This window comes from Chiloscyllium plagiosum, unplaced genomic scaffold, assembly GCF_037043375.1.
Source record: "Chiloscyllium plagiosum isolate Xiang-an unplaced genomic scaffold, Cpla_swu_hap1 HiC_scaffold_10, whole genome shotgun sequence".
Lineage (NCBI taxonomy): Eukaryota > Metazoa > Chordata > Chondrichthyes > Orectolobiformes > Hemiscylliidae > Chiloscyllium > Chiloscyllium plagiosum.
In genome coordinates this window covers 60,780,161-60,795,741 of record NW_028270148.1, presented here as the reverse complement: position 1 = coordinate 60,795,741, position 15,581 = coordinate 60,780,161, and the positions used below count along the sequence as shown (strand labels likewise).

Sequence of the window (15,581 nt, the reverse complement as noted above, 5' to 3'; positions counted from 1 at the left end):
CAAAGTCCGCCTTGGAGGATGGTCAGCCGAAGGTCCAAGACTGCTGAGTGTTCTCCGACTGGGAGAGAACACTCCTATTGGTTGATTGTTGTGCGGCGTCCATTCATCTGTTGCCAAAGCCGCTGCTCGGTCTCACCAATGTCCCATGCCACGGGCATTCTTCCTGCAGCGTATGAGATAGGCAACGTTGGCTGAGTCACCCGAGTACCTGCCGCATACATGGTGGGTGGTGTCCCCACGTGTAATGGCGGTATCCGTGTTGACAATCTGACACATCTTGCAGCGTATGCCACGACAAGGTTGTATGGTGTTGTCCTGAATCTATGGACCTTGGATTCATGTTACACTACAGGAGAGACACACACACCTACAGACTACACAAGCTCTCACTCATATGCTTACATGTATAGTCCCACTCACGCCCACACACGCACCCTCTCAGTTTTATACCCCTTTACACTCACTCATACACACTCTCTCACAGACACTCAAACCACCCCCCCAAGTTTGTGGGGTGAATTTGTACTTGCAGAATTACACTTTACTTTGCACAAAAACTGCATGAATTCATGTAAGATTCTGTAAATCCCTTTTTTAGAAATAGAATCAGTCTGAACATTGGGGCACACACAGGCACCTTACACCTTCAAAGCATTATCTGGGCTGACATGGCACCAACTGCTAAAGTTCACTTGAGAATGTAACTTTGAAATAAAGTTCTGGGATTTACATATGAAAGAACTGAAACCAACATGGTCATTCTAAAAGATGAGAGTCTTAACTAACAATCCAGGTCTTTTTCAATATATAATTTCAGTTGCATCATACTGTAAACTTTAGCTATAAATTCTGTGTCTTATTAGCTTATACTCCACAACCACCTGATGAAGGAGCAGTGTACCGAAAGCTAGTGCTTCCAAATAAACCTGTGTGCTGTGTGATTTTTAACTTTGTGCCAACTGCACTATCTCATCTACAGACCTAGTCACCTCCTCACATCGTAATTTCTTAGAACACTTGGCTAATATTGACATGGAGAAAATGGTTCATGGACTTTTTTAAAAATAATCCTACTGCTCTCAAATTTGCTCACAGCTTTCCAGTTCTGCTGCCTATGCTCCTTGTCCCTTTCACACAGCCCAAGAGATGCTGCAAGTATAACTCCCATTACTGAACACAGGCTTTCTACTGCCAGGTCTCCTAAATTCCCAAAGAAAATTCAGTAATACTCCCTGACTCCAGAAACTTTTCTGAAGTCCTCCAACAACAGTGAAACATTACCTTCACTCACTCTGCAGCAGCAAAAGTAGTTAAAAGCACCTCACCTGAAAATCCAATGCTGATTCCTTTAAACAGCTAGTTGGTGCAGAGGGAACCATTACACATCTGAACTTGTCTCATAATTTAGACATGTTTAATTATCATTTATAACACTCGTAGTTCTATTAAATTTCAATTCCTTAAAAAATCAGGACAATGTATTCTTTGTAAAAGTTAATCATTAACCCAGTTTCCTTATCTCAATTGAGTGTTGATGATGTAAGCTTAACAGCTTCCATTATGCTTTACATATTATTCTGACCACACACAACGTTAGTAATACTAATTCATTCAGCACATACTATCATCTAATGCACTCACCTTTGAGGACGAAGGTCAAAACTCATCACAACATGTATTCCACACAAATTTTATATATTTTACTTATTTGTAAATCTCATGGAATGAGTTTTATTTTTGTTTGTTAACAAAGGATTTTCTTCACGTTTGGAATGTTAAGCCAAAGCAAGAATATTCAATTTGGCAAGTGCTTGGCCATAGTTCCTGATTTCAGGGATGAAAGGGCTGTCATACAAGGCAAGGTTGAACTGCTTGGGCTTGTACTTGCTGCCATTCAGAAGAATGAGGTGGGGGGGATGTGATTGAGGTATATAAAATGTCAGTGGACGTTGGTACAGTCTCAAACAAGAGGTCATAGATATAGGATGAGGACTTAAGTTCAAAACTGACATGAGGAGAAACTATTTCTCTCAGACGATTGAGTGTCTGTGGAACTCACTGCCCCAGAATGCAGTGGAGGCAGAATCAATCAACAGATTCAAGAAAAAAAAAATGTTTCTGTTGAAAAGGGGATAAAGGGATATGTAGAACAGGCAGGAAGTGGAACTGAGACCAGGATAAGATCATCCATGATCATGTCAACTGGCAGAGCGGCTCGAAGTGCTGAATTGCTTACTCCTGCTCCCAATTCCTATGTTCCTTTCTATCTTTATAAGAATCCAGGATATGAAGTAAGCATGATAAGTAAAGCACAAGGTTTCAAAATGTACTCCTATTTCTTACAACTTTTTCTCATGGATGTTGACATTAAAATGCTTACATAATGCAATAAAGGATCATACAACATACTAGAATTTAACTAACCTTACTTTTACAAATATACTAAAGTTATTTTTTCCATGCTACCACTGGAAACCAAGCAAGCAAGAAATTGGAATAATTTAAATCAAATTACATCAAAGCATATTTCTTAGGACATTGCAAGCAATCGACATCCAATGAATAACTAAAGAGCACTTAATGTAAGAAATCAACTTGCATATTCTATTTTCACATTACTTTCACCACACTATGCTCTGGTTGAAGCTTACTTCCCATTTAACATTGGTTGAATCCATCCACATATCATTTGTGGCTGAGAAGCCACCCCAGAGTATGCCAGTAACTATGGGCAGATTCCATCCAGGAAATGCAGTGAAAGCGCCACCTCTCAAATGAAACAATGCAAAGGAGAAAGAAATGAATCACAGAATAGTTGCAGTATAAAAAGAAATAATTCAAAACATTGATGTCTACAAGACTAATTCAACTAGATCACTCCCTTCCTTTGCACATTTTCTTTTAATATTAAATTTTAATAAATACATAACTAATTCCCTTTCAAAAGCTACAATTGAATCTTCCTCCAAAACACTCTTAAGCAATGCATCCCAGATTCTAGTTGCTCGTTTTAAATACATAGCCTCTGCCTCTCAAACGCTCTGTGTGGACCCTTCATTACTTTAAGCACCTCTCACAAATTACATTTCAACCTCTTCTCTAAGTAAACTATTCTAATTTCTCCAATCTACCCTCATAGTTGAAGTGTGCAGAGGACTGTGAAACTTTGCAAAGGGTCATAGATAGTTTGAGTTAGTGGGCAAAGATCTGGCCAATGGAGTACCATGTTAATAAATATGGTAGGAATAACAGTAAAAAGGACTATTACTTGAATGGTAAAAAAAAATTCAGCTCTGTAGAAGGACATGTGCATCCTTGTGCATAAATCACAGAAGGTTGGTCTGCAGGTGCAATAGGTAATTAGGAAGGCAAATGGAATTTTGTCCTTCATTGGTAAAGGGTTTGAGTTCAAAAGCAGGGAGGCTATGTTGCAGCTGAACAAGGTGCTGGTGAGGCTACACCTAGAGTGCTGCATGCAGTTCTGGTCCCCTTACATGAGCAAGGATGTACTGGCACTGGAGGGGATGCAGAGGAGGATTGATTCCGGAGTTGAAGAGATTGGCATATGAGGAGAGACTTAGTAGACTATATACATGGGAACTTAGAAGAATGAGAGGGTATCTCAGAGAAACATATAAAATTATGAAGGGAATAGATAAGTTAGAAGTAGAGAGGATACTTCTACTGGCAGATGAAACTAGGACAAGAGGGCATAGCCTCAAAATTAGGGGAAGCTGATTTGAGACTGAATCTAGAAGGAACTTCTTCATCCAGAGGGTTGTGAATCCATGGAATTTCCTGCCCAGTGGAGCAGTTGAGGCTACCTCAATAAGTTTTTAAAGCTAAGATGGATAATGCTTCGAACAGTAAAGCAATTAAGGGTTTTGGTGAGAGGGCGGGTAAGTGGAGCTGAGGCCACAAAAAGATCGGAGCTGAAAATGTGTTGCTGGAAAAGCGCAGCAGGTCAGGCAGCATCCAAGGAACAGGAGAATCAACGTTTTGGGCATAAGCCCTTCTTCAGGAATGATTAAGCTTAACAGCTTCCATTATGCTTTACATTATGCTTAAGTCCTCCTCTGATTCCTGAAGAAGGGCTTATGCCCGAAACGTCGATTCTCCTGTACCTTGGATGCTGCCTGACCTGCTGCGCTTTTCCAGCAACACATTTTCAGCTCTGATCTCCATCATCTGCAGTCCTCACTTTCTCCACAAAAAGATCAGCCATGATCTTATTGAATGGAGAAGCAGGCTCAAAGGGCCAGATGGCCTACTCCTGCTCCTAGTTCTTATGTTCTAAAAGTCTGGGGTACATGTGCACTAATCATTGAAGCCAGATTGAGAAAGGTGTTTAAAGGGCAGGTGGGATCTTAGGCTTTATAGATGCACACAGTTAAACAGCAATTAAAGTATATTGAAACGTTGCTGTACCACTTATCCTAGTGTTATCCGCAAACTTTGACACACTACGTGTGGTGCCCAACTACAAATCATCTATGAAAATTATGAATAATTGTGGTCCTAATATTGATCCCTGAGGCATACTACTTGTCACGGATTGCCAACCAGAGAAGCAGTCATTTATCCCAGTCTTTGCTTCCTGTTAGTTAAGTAATCCTCTACCCATGCTAATACATTGCTCGTAACACCTTGCATCTTAATCTTATGCAGCAGCCTTTTGTGTGGCACTTGGTCAAATGCCTTTTGTAAATCTAGATACACTACACCTACTGGGTCCCCACTGCCCACCGTGCTCATATTTTCATTGAATTTCAGTACATTAGTTAAGTATGACCTGCCCTTCATGAACCCATGTTGCGTCTTCCCAATAGGACCATTTCTATCTAGATGCCTTGCTATTTCTTCATGGTGAACAGACTCAAACTTCTATTCCTTTCAGAAATGTTCTCTCCAGTTTATATTTCTGCTCCTTTCTTTTCCTACTAAAACGTATCACGCCACATTTTGCTGGTTACATTTTAACTATCACTTATCTAACCACTCCACCAGTCTAAGTTCCCTTAAGTCCGTCACTATTTCTGTGACAGTTCACAGCACTTTCAAACTGTCACCTACAAATTGTGGAATTGCGTGCTACATTACTAAAGCCCAAGTCATTTAAAAAAAGTGGTTCTGAAATTACCCCTGGAAATATGGCTGTATATCGTCTTTCAATACGAAAAGTAACTGTTAACCATTATTCAGTGTTTCTTGTCATTTTTGAAAACAGGCTGCCACAGTCACATTTCGCCTTAAGGGCCTCAACTTTGCCGATAAGTACTTGTGCAATGCTCCACTGAAATCTCAGCCTAGATTATATGGTCAATGGAAAGGAACTTGAACATATATGCCCTGGGGTCAGAGGTGAAATGCTATTAATGAGTCAAGGCTCTCAACTTGAAATGCAATTAATTGTTGATAGGAATTAAAATGTATGCAAGTTTTTTTTGTAAGATCTACCTCTTTCTCTGTCAAATGCATTACCAGATGTTTCAACAAATCATGTGGAGCAGAACTGTGCAATGTTTGATCTCTGAGCGTATTCTGCTCAGCAGAATAAATCAGATTAAAGCAGTTTAGAGATGGGATAATTACTTAAGATATCATGATTTGGAGGTACCAATGTTGGACTGGGGTTTACAAAGTTAAATATCACACAACACCAGGTTATAGTCCAACAGGTTTATTTGGAAGCACTAGCTTTTGAAGCGCCGTTCCTGTGAACCACATGATGAAGAAGCTAGTGCTTTCAAATAAACCTGTTTGGACTATAACCTGGTATTGTGTGATTTTTAACTCAGTTAAGGTGTGGAATGAAGAACCTAATTCTGTTGCAAAATTACATGTAAGGGATTGTTGAAACAGAACTCTGTTATTACTATTAAACACACTGTGTTGAACCTCTGGAAGGACTATTCTACAACTTAATGGAAATCCATAGGGAGCCAGTGATTTCTTTTAGCTAAAAAGCAGATTTATTTTGCCATGTAAATACTAAAATTGATTAACTGACACAGGCATTTCAAGTCAACACAGAAGGTGGCCAATAATGACATTAACTGCACTGAGCTGATCCAACCAGCTTCCTGCTAAATTGTTAATATTTTCTCCAAAAAAAAAAATCACATGACCAGAAACAAAAGATTAACAATTGGCAAGGTTAGAAACCAAAAGATAATATTTTGGCTTTGATCTACAAAAAAACAAATCACATACAGTAAAATATACAGTGACATCAGCAGACTCATGACACGTTCTGCAAATTCAGGCTGCCCCCACCTGCAGCTGTTGATGATGGAATGTGGTACAGAGATAATGTTTGGATAACCAATTTGCAGGCACATGATGGCCATATTGCAAACTCCATTCGGAAAACCGTTCTGCTGAGTTTCTTCAGTGATAACTAGGACCTCAGGGTTGTACACACTGCCATTGTCATAAACTTGCATGATCACCAAGCCACTGAAGAAGGGAGAGATGTTCCATATGTTCAGCCATGTTGCTTCACTTGCTCCCATTTTGTCACTGACCTTGATGAGTTGTACATTACTCAAAATTTCAATGGACCTCCAAAGATTTTAGTGGTGATGCCCAAAGCCTGGAAGAAATAGGTTTTTTCAGAGCCTAAACCTAAAGGGTTAATTTGGGATTTACCTAATTTAACAGTTTATTTTAAAAATTGCAACATTAATAACAGAATTATTGCTTGCAAATTTGTCATTCAACTCCAGTTTGAAATTAATGATAGCTTTACATAGTTAAAATATTAAAACAAACCCTTTCATACATTCTTTTCCAACATTTAATCATAAACAAAGGGAAAAGCCATGCAAATATACCAAAGATACCACAACAATCTTCAGCCAGAAGCATCAAGTGGATGATTCATCTTGGCTTCCTCCACAGTCTCCACCATCATAGGTGCCGACCTTCAGCCAATTCAATTCATTTCATGTGATGGCAAGAAATGGATGGAGGCACTGGATACTTACTGCAAAGGCTCTGATAACATTGTGTTAATAATATTGAAGACGTCCTCCAGAATTAGCCACATTCCCTAGCCAGCATAGTTAGAACACTGGCATCTACCAGACAAAATTGAACATTTTCCAGATACATCCTGGACACAAAAAGCAAGACAAATGCATCTCAGCCAATTACTGCTCTCAGTGTCTAGATCAGAGTGGTGCTAGTAAAGCACAGCAGGTCAGGCAGCATCCGAGGAGCAGGAAAATTGATGTTTCAGGCAAAAGCCCTTCATCAGGAATAGAAGCAGAGTGCCTGCAGGGTGGAGAGATAAAATTACTGCTCTCAGTCTGCTCTTGATTATCAGTCAAGTGATGGAAGGTGTTAGCAATACTACTATCAAGCAGCACTCACTCAGCAAAAATCTGCTCACTGATATTCTGACTGGGTTCTATCAGGACCACTCAGTTCCCAACCTCATTCCTGTCTTGGTTCAAACATGGCCAAAAGAGTTGAATCCTAGAGGTGAGGTGATAGTGACTGACCTTGATATCGAGGAGCTAGTAAAACTGGAATCAAAGGGAATCAGATGGAATACTCTCACAGCTGGTTGGAGTCAATATCTGGCACAAAGGAAGATGGCTGTGGCTGTTGGAGGCCAGTCATCTCAGTTGCAGGACACCTCTCAGGAGTTCCTCAGGGAAATGTCCTATGCCAACCACCTTCAGCTGCTTCATTAATGTCTGTCCCTCCATCATAAGATTGGTAATAGGCATATTTGATGACAATTGCACTATGTCCACTATAATTAATGACTCTCAGATACGAAATCAGTCCATGTACAAATGCAGCAAGACCTGGACAACATCAAGGCTTGGGCTTAAACACGGCAAGGAATATTCACATCACTTAAATGCAAGGCAATGGCCATCGCCATCAAGAGAGAATGTTAACTTATGGTGAAATTAAGAATATCTTAACAAGTTAACAGGTACAAGGGAATGTTATGAGATGTGGAACCTAGAGGCTTCAACTGACAATCCAGTGATTTTGAGATAAAAACAGAGGTTAAGAATTTTAATTCATGTTAAAAATCTAGAAATCAAAGATGGTGTCAGTAAAAGTGACAATGAAGTGATCAAAATGTTATAATGATCATAACCAACTGCCTTTATGAGAAAGAAATCAATTACTCTTACCCAGTCTATCCTAAACAGGACCCTCATCCCACACCAACACAGTCAAAGCTTAACATTTCTCCAAAACGACCAAGCAAGCCTCCTATCACTACTCACTCAAGTAAGTAACTAGCAATCGATAATGCACATCAGCCTCAAAGATGCCCACAACATTGACGTTGAATTGAAAATTAATACATGTATCAAAATTGAACAATTCACTGAATAGCTTATTTTACATTAAGGAAACAAATTTAAACACTGATCAAAGGATAATCTTGTTATTTCAGCCAGGTTGATTTCTGGTTACTATTTTCGGTTTGAAGAGTCAGGCCAAGTTATGACCTTCTATACTTCAATAATTTCCTACCCAGATAGGTATAAAAGTCTTGAGGTTGAGAAAAGGGAATCATTGCTTTCTAGATTTGATTTGATGTTTTGTAATCACAAATATCTAAGTACAGTGAAAAGCTTTGTTTTATGAGCAGTACAGGCAGATCATAGCACACAAGGATATACTGATCATAGAATATAGAACAATACAGCGCAGAACAGGCCCTTCGGCCCTCGATGTTGCGCCAACCTGTGAGCTATTCTCAGCTCCCCCCCCACACTAACTCATCATCATCCATGTGCTTATCTAAGGATTGTTTAAATCTCCCTAATGTGGCTGAGTTGACTACATTGACAGGTAGGGCATTCCATGCCCTTACCACTCTGAGTAAAGAACTTGCCTCTGACATCTGTCTTAAATCTATCACCCCTCAATTTGTAGTTATGCCCCCTCATACAAGCTGATGTCATCATCCTAGGAAAAAAAGACTTTCACGGTCGACCCTATCTAATCCTCTATTATCTTGTATGTCTCAATTAAATCCCCTCTTAACCTTCTTCTTTCCAATGAGAATAAACCCAAGTCTCTCAGTCTTTCCTCATAAGACCTTCCCTCCAGACCAGGCAACATCCTGGTAAATCTCTTCTGCATCTTTTGCAATGCTTCCACATCCTTCCTGAAATATGGCAACCAAAACTGTACACAATATTCCAAGTGTGGTCGCACCAGCGTTTTGTATAGTTGCAGGATGAAATTGTGGCCCCGGAACTCAATCCCTTTACAAATGAAATCTAACACACCATATGCCTTCTTAACAGCACTATCAACGTAGGTGGCAACTTTCAGGAATCTATGTACATGGATTCCAAGATCCCTCTGCATATCCACACTACCAAGAATCTTTCCATTGACCCAGTACTCTGCCTTCCTGTTATTCTTCCCAAAGTGCATCACCTCACATTTAGCTGCATTGAACTCCATTTGCCACCTCTCAGCCCAATTTTGCAGTTTATCCAAGTCCCCCTGCAACCTGTAACATTCTTCCAAACTGTCCACTACTCCACTGACTTTGTCATCTGCAACTTTACTAATCCATCCACCTATGCCTGCGTCCTAAGTTATTTATAAAAATGACAAACAGCAGTGGTCCCAAAACAGATCCTTGTGGCACACCACTAGGATCATAGGGTACTTAGAGCAGAACAAGTCATACAAGGCACAAAGCAAGATCAATATTATTTGAAGTTAGAGAGGCCCATTCAGCAGTTTAATAATGCCAGGGAAGAGGCTGTTCTTGAACCTGTTGGTGTGTATGTTCAAGCTTCTGTATCTTCTGCCTGATGGAAGAGGTTGGAAGAGAGCATTGCTAGGATGGGATGGGTCTTTGACGATCTTGGCAGCCTTTCCAAAGCAACAAGAAGTGTAAATGGAGTCCATGGATGGGAGGTTAGCTTCAGTTAGCTCACCTGGGCTGAGCTTACAACTTTCTTTAGTTTCTTACAGTCCTGGGCAGAGCAGTTGCCGTATCAGGCTGTTATGCACCTGGATAGAATACTTTGTATGGTGCAGCTGTAAATGTTGGTAAGGGTCCTTATGGACATGCTGAATTTCCTAAGTCACCTGAGGAAGAAGAGGCGTTATTATGCTGTCTTGACTGTCGTATTGATGTGGGAGGCAGGACAGATGGTCGGTTATCATCACTTCGAGGACCTTCCCCATCCCAGCTCCACAAATGTAGAAAGGGGCATGTCCTCCTTCTTTCTTCCAGAAGTCAATGACCAGTTCTTTTGTTTTGCTGACTTTGAGAGTTGTTATCATTGCACTATGACACCAAGCCCTCTATCTCCTTCCTGTATTCTGACTCATCGTTGTTGATCTCTATCCTACCATGGTGGTAACAAACTTGTAGATGGCATTCATTTGAAACTTGGCTACAAGTCATTGAAGTACAGGGCGTACAGTAGGGAACTGGGAACACATCCTTGCAGGGTACCAATGTTGAGGATTATTGTGGAAGAGGTGCTGTTGTTTAGCTCCACTGATTGCAGTCTGTGGGTCAGGAATCAGTGAGTCCAGTTGTAGAGGGCGGAGCTGACCTAGATCTCGGAATTTTGAGATTAGTCTGGAAAGGATTATGGTGTTGAAGGAAGAGCTGTAGTCAGTGAGTAAGAGCCTGACAGGTGTACTTATTATCCAGATGTTCCAGGGATAAATGCAGGGAGAGGGAAATGGCATCCACTGTGGACCTGTTTCACCATTAGGCAAATTGCAGGAGATCGAAGCATGGAAACAGACCCTTCAGTCTAACTAGTCCATGTCAACCATGTTTCCAAGCTAAACTAGTCCCATCTGCCTGCGTTTGGCCCATATCCCTCCAAAACTTTCCTGTTCACATACTTATCCAGATGCCTTTTAAACATTGTAACTGTACCTACATCCACCACTTCCTCTGGCAGTTTATTCCATACACTAACCCTCTTGGTGTATAAAAGTTGCCTCATGTCCTTTTTTTGATCTTTCTCCTCTCACCTTAAAAATATGTCCCTTCGTTTTGAATTACCACACCTTAGGGAAAAGACCTTTGTCATTCACCTTATCTATGTTACTAATGATTTGATAAAACTCAACAAGGTCACCCAGTCAACCTCCAACGCTCTGAAGATCTGGACCCCGGGGGTCTCTCTCTGTTCCGAGATCGGTCAATAAACACTCGCAATCCGTCTGGTTCTTTAAGACTTTACACTTTATTTCTTACACAGCCAGGCACACATCATCCAGAAACACAGAGGTTAAACACTTGCGTGTTCCTCAGAGGCACATGGCTTAAAACAAAGACATTTTAATACTTTTCTTAAAGAGAGGTACAGGCCAAAATTGTACCAATTAATTAACGGAATGGTTTTATTGACAGCAACTCAGTCCCATGATATTTCCTGGGAACCAACTTTGTTTTCCAAAACTTAAGCCATTCTTATCTCACGAACCAAGTTTTTGCACCGGCACTTGAAGGTCAGTTAGGATGGCCAATAGTGTCTTACCTATTCTAGTTATTTCTGTGCTGTAGAGGAACCATTATCTGCTAATCTTTGTTGAAACAGACTGTGGAAAAGTCAATTATGCAGCTTTAGCAAGGTTAAAAGCCATTTTATGCAGTTTTAAGCCGAATTGTCAATTTGCAGCTGAGAAGCCATTTTGTCATATTATTTGCATTAAGAAGCCATTTTATTGCCACTTAAGTTAGTAAGAATATGTATTAAGTGGTTTGTTCCTGACAATAACTAGTTATCTACCAATATTCAGGTTTCAGATCCTCAGCTCCATTGAAAAAGTCCCAGCCTTTCTAATCTATTTTTATATCTCAAACCATTCCATTCCCAGAAATATCCTGGTAAATCCTTTCTAAATCCTCTCTGATTTAATAGTATTCTTCTTATAAAAGGGCAACCAGAATTGCACACTGTATTCCAGAACAGGCCTCACCAACATACTGTAAAACCTCAACATGATGTGTGTTATGATATGTTATGACACACATCTAAAGTAGATGAGACTTCAACCCAGGCTTTCTGGCCCAAATGGAAGGGGTTCTACCACTTTATCACAACAGCACCTTTTATAGCCTAGCTTTGTATCTTCTTGAAGCAGGTGGGGATTTTTGCTTGGAGCAGGGAGAAATTGAAAATATCATGAATACCTTTGCTAGCTGGTCCACACCAGATATAAGTGCATGGCCGGGGGACTCTACTGCTTTCCTTGGGTTGACTCTCAGAAGATTGATCTGTCATCCGCAGACAGACAGAACATGTGCATCCGCGACTGTCAGAGCAGGTGATGTCGCACCACTGGCATTCTGCTCAACCTGAGTATAGAAACATTGAGCGCATCAGGGAGGGTTGGGGTTTTTGTCTACAACCTTGCTCTGCTTCGTTCTGTATCCCGTTATGTTGTACAGGCCTTGCCAAAGGCAGCGGGAGTCTGTACGATTGGTTTGGGTCTCTAACTTGGTCCAGTACTGCCTCTAGACATCTCTGATAACTTGGCTTTTCTAAATAGGTCCGGGTCATCTAACTTGAATGGTGCAAGCCTGGTCTTCAGTAGCCAGTGGATTTCCCAGTTCATCCAAGGTTTCTGGTTGAGGAACACATAACTTGACTTCTTTGGCATGCAGTCCCCCACACACTTGCTAATGAAGTCTGTGACAATGGTGGCGTACTAGGTTGTCATATAGGTTGTCTGCTGAGTTCTTGAATATGGCCCAGTCCAGTGATTCCAAGCAGTCCCAGTGAAGCTCTTTTGCTGCCTCAGATCAGCATGGTACTGCTTTCTGAGGAGGATCCTTCCATTTCAGCTTCTACTGTGAGGAGAATCATAGAACTGTAATCTGATTTTCCGAAGTATGGACAGAGTATGGAGAGATAGGCAGCTATTTCATTTATAACTGATACCCTTTGTCTGGCAAGAGAAAATGTCCAATTGTGAAATAGATCAGACTGACCTTAGCACTCAAACTTTAAAAGTAACTTCATATTAGCCAGTATTCAGGCCAGCAAAAGTCCAGAGGTTCATTAAATACAGTTAGTTTCTAGTATGAAATAAACTAGAGAAAGTAATCCCAGGATCAGAGTAATGAATTTCAAACATTTTACCATTGCTATAAAGTTGCTGACGTTTAACAAAAGCACTTTGAGTAATTTATGGAATGGAAATGGATTTGATAAATTATAGACAAGCAATTCCTGAAACCTAATGAATTACATTCATTCTTAGTCTTAGTTATCCAGTTTGACAAGGATCAGTCATTATATATAAAATTATGAGAATAAAAGTATTAACCCTGTAATTAGAATATATGGGAATGTACAACAGGAAGACTGGCAAATAAATTTTCAAATCCTGCCTGAAGTGCTATGCAGCTATTTTGTATTGAGTGACAGATATAGATTATGATTACACATTTATTGAATGGATATATGACACACCAAGAATGTAATCTCCACATGCCTAATGCATGAATGCCAAATAGTTAGGACTTCAACAGCAATCATGTTGAATGGCTCACTTTAAATGCAGACGTTAGATGAAGACACAATATGAAAATATGGGGAGAGAAGAAAAAACGTCTTTTAATTTAAAAAAATTACATGCCTTTGTTCTTCCTTCTCATGACAGTTAGGTTATTCCTAGTAAGATACAATTGCCTTGCAAAATTTTAACACCAAGACCCATTTGGTGAAAAACGTTTCCATCACCTTGCCCTGGATCCAAATATGGCATGATCATTAACAGTGTGCATTGCACTTGTGAGTATATGTTATAAAGTACATGAAAAACTGAAAAAGGCTTCTTTGGATTAAACGATTAATTGAATTAAAACTTCATTTCAAATTTGATATTTTCACTTACCACTGGTAACAAGTAAAGCAAGTATTGCTGTTTTTATGTTCAAGCAGGAGCTGAGACTTATTGCCAATACGATTTCTAAAAAGCAATGAATGCAAAATGCATTTTAGCCAATTGTTATTACACAGTTGCCAGTAATGCACAATGATAAATCCTGAACAATACTTCCGAAACTTACCCCGAAGAGGAGTTATCACTACTTTTTAAAATTCCTTCTTGGGTTTGGGCATTGCTGTCAGTATGTAGTCTCATGTAGACCAGACCAGATAAGAATGGTAGATTTCCTCTTCTGAAGGACATTATGTACTAGATGGACTTTTACAACAATCAAAAAACTGTTTCACAGTCGCTATTACTAAGAATAGTTTTAAATGAAAACAAATCTGGATCAGAAGTTCCATCAGCTGCCCTGGTAGAATTTGAATTCATGTTGTCAGAACATTAGTTTGGGCCTCCTCATCTTCCACAGTTCAAGAGTGCATGGCATTACACAAAGGGCAAGTTCAGACCACATACGCAAATTTTCCAGACCAAATATTGCAACAATTCATTTCAGGTTACTTCAAATGAAAAGCTAGATACCCAGTTATGAGAAGGCTGGAATGTTCATTTTTTGTGACAGTCATACGTCACTACCACAATACATTCCAAATCGTCAAACATGGACATCCATAGGTTATCCTTTTCAATTGTTTAAGATACTACAGTCATTTCACATCAAACAAATTAATTTTAGGAAAAAATCAATTAGGATTGTCACCACCTATGTGCATTTTAAAATTCCAGTAAAATGTATCTTGCATTCAGAGACTGAACAAAGATCCAATTTTGGATTCTATCTTTTAGTACAGTATAATGCATCGATTTTGAACTTAGCACACAGATACGTGGCAACAAAGTGCACCTGTCATGTTTAGGATTTGTGGGATTTAGGAGTAAAAGTACACACTGGCTGATCCTAGTAATATTTCTTGCTAATGCATGAAAGGTGAAATGACAACGTTTAGTTCAGTAGTCATTTTCATTTCTCCTGTCTCTCATGGATCTTGCAGCTGCTCCTGAGATTGCAGACTTAGTTAAAGATTTATTACTTTTTTTTAAAAACAGTTATTGCAGTCATTATATTTTACAAATAGGATTTGTTTCCATTCTGTTTCATCAACATTAAAAAAAACTTTTTTTAAAAACTGATTTTTTTTTTAAAAATGAGCTTTTAAGGGTCTACAGCAAATAGCTGAGATGACTTTCAGTTTTTGGAACTGTTGAAGGAAATAGTCTCCCTGAGGAAAATGGAAGGGCCGGTTAGTTATCGGACACTTGGAATGACTCTTATGTTAGGCAGAGTTTGACAAGATTTAATAGAATTATTGTTATAGAGGACTCTCCTGTCAGGGTAATGAGCGTAAATTTAGGATGGTTTGTACCTTTCTTGATGCAAGAATTAAGGATGTTGCTAAACGTTTCAAGCATATTGTCAAAGGCAAGATTGAGAAGCGAGAAATTATTGTACACAGTGTGGGCGGCACGGTGGCACAGTGGTTAGCACTGCTGCCTCACAACGCCAGAGACCCGGGTTCAATTCCCGCCTCAAGAGTTTGCACATTCTCCCAGTGTCTGCGTGGGTTTCCTTCGGGTGCTCCAGTTTCTTCCCAAAGTCCAAAAATGTGCAGGTTAGGTAAATTGGCCACGCTAAATTGCCCATAGTG

The 15,581-nt window shown here is 39.8% G+C and overlaps 1 protein-coding gene across 2 annotated transcripts in view; it reads right to left on the bottom strand.

Annotated features, from left to right (window-relative positions):
• Positions 1-15,581, bottom strand: part of sptbn1 (spectrin, beta, non-erythrocytic 1) — a 292,639-nt gene that overhangs the window by 241,444 nt on the left and 35,614 nt on the right. Inside the window, exon 2 of one of the 2 annotated variants that reach the window (XM_043695960.2) lies at positions 13,879-13,953. The exons of the other annotated variant lie outside the window; for it this stretch is intronic. The gene's annotated coding sequence lies outside the window, so the exon portion shown is untranslated. The remainder of the gene's footprint in view (positions 1-13,878; positions 13,954-15,581) is intronic. 2 annotated transcript variants of the gene reach the window in all.